This window comes from Octopus bimaculoides, chromosome 21 (assembly GCF_001194135.2).
Source record: "Octopus bimaculoides isolate UCB-OBI-ISO-001 chromosome 21, ASM119413v2, whole genome shotgun sequence".
NCBI classification, from domain to species: Eukaryota; Metazoa; Mollusca; class Cephalopoda; order Octopoda; family Octopodidae; genus Octopus; species Octopus bimaculoides.
In genome coordinates this window covers 8308013-8309693 of record NC_069001.1, presented here as the reverse complement: position 1 = coordinate 8309693, position 1681 = coordinate 8308013, and the positions used below count along the sequence as shown (strand labels likewise).

The following is a 1681-nucleotide window of genomic DNA, read 5'->3' as shown; positions in this document are numbered from 1 at the left end:
TATATATATATATATATATATATATATATATATATATATATATATATGTGTGTGTGTGTGTGTGTGTGTATGTATGTATATATATATACACACACACATGACAAATGCATGCTTGCATGTTTGATAGGATAGTTATATAGAAAACACACACACAGGCATACACTGACAAATATATGCACACATGTACACAAACAAATGCAAACATGCAGATTGACAAATGCATGCACACACACACGCATATTCATATATACTGACCAATAGTTACACACAAACAAGCATACACATATGCCGGCATAGAAAGCGGATGTAATATAACAACAACAATGATGAAGATGATGATAAAAACACACTGTACACTCAATTATATTTCTAAGTAATATTATATGAAGAGGTTTGCTTTCTTTTATTGGAGAGTAATTCAACATGAATATAAGAAAGCAACACTTTTCATATACAGGATGGGTGGGAGTCACCACTGCGTTAGTTGGGTACCACTTCTGCAATCAGAAAGTCAGTAGTTCCTAAGTCAAAACTATTATGGTAAATTCACTTACTAACCATACAGTTTCAAATTCAGTCCCAGTACCTTGGGCTAGTGTCTTCTACAACAGTAGTGGGCAATACAAAGCCTTGAAAGTACAAATCCAATGTGTGAAGGATCACAGAGTTGCTCCAATGGGATTGCAGCACTACTGTAATTAACAGGTTCCCCACACTGAGAATAAAGCAGCCTGCAAGTTCATCTAATACCTCCTCCTGAAAGTCCTAGCCTTTGATAGACAATTAACCAAATAATTCTTGAAATTAGATTCATCATGAATGCTATAAAATCACTCGTTTCACAGTGTTTCTACTGGGCAAAAAAAGGCAACACTGATAACTCTGATATAACCACTCTCAGCATGATATAAAAATTTTGTTGTCCACAAACATTGCTGCCTACTATAATTCACATCAGTCACATAAACTCCTGTCACCTAACACCTTCAAACTGGCTACTTACCCACATGACTATGACTATTACGGAAACACCATACAATACAGAATGACAACTGATGCCACCTTCAGCAGAAAGCCAACAAAAATTACACCAACATTCTACAGGGTTTTAAAAAAATGTGTAATATTAATAACTGTGTAATAGTAATAACAAGCATGAGACAAATGGAAACCTAAATACTCTCACTTAGAAGCCATTTTAGATTTCTTTTAAATTCTCTCCACGCTGACTTTGAACATCTGATGATGTGGACAAGTCCCACACTCATGAAACTTCCAGCTAGTTTGAAGTTGAGCCAAACTGTTATGAAATACATGTAACTCCAACAAACTCTATTGAGTGCTACTTTCTTTTGTTTCTTCACTCACCTGTGTGTGTACCTGCATGTGTGTGAATGCGTCTGTGAGTGTGTGTGCATGTACAGGCATGCACACATACAATTTTTTTAAAAAAATCTTTTTCACCTACCTTCCGAAAATCTTTCACATCAAACAGATCTGGTGGATCAAACAAATCCTGATCCTTTAAACCAAATACTTTCTTGCATGTCTGTAAAAATGTCCTTATATTTTTCAGGCATAAAAACTGAAAAAGACAGAAAGGAAATTTTGAATGAAGCAGTTGAAATAAACCAAACAAAATGTTCTAAAAGTAAGCATTGCACTTTGGGTATTTATTTAT

The 1681-nt window shown here is 34.8% G+C and overlaps 1 protein-coding gene across 7 annotated transcripts in view; it reads right to left on the bottom strand.

Moving 5' to 3' along the window:
• The window catches only part of LOC106879297 (protein vav), a 109668-nt gene extending 108086 nt beyond the window's left edge, over positions 1 to 1582 (bottom strand). For 5 of the 7 annotated variants that reach the window (XM_052975509.1, XM_052975513.1, XM_052975510.1 and 2 more), the window contains exon 1: positions 1469 to 1548. The gene's annotated coding sequence lies outside the window, so the exon portion shown is untranslated. Of the gene's footprint in view, positions 1 to 1468 lie in introns of all 7 variants that reach the window. The other 2 variants (XM_052975517.1, XM_052975516.1) reach the window with 1 other exon arrangement.
• Between the last annotated feature and the right edge of the window lie 99 nt (positions 1583 to 1681).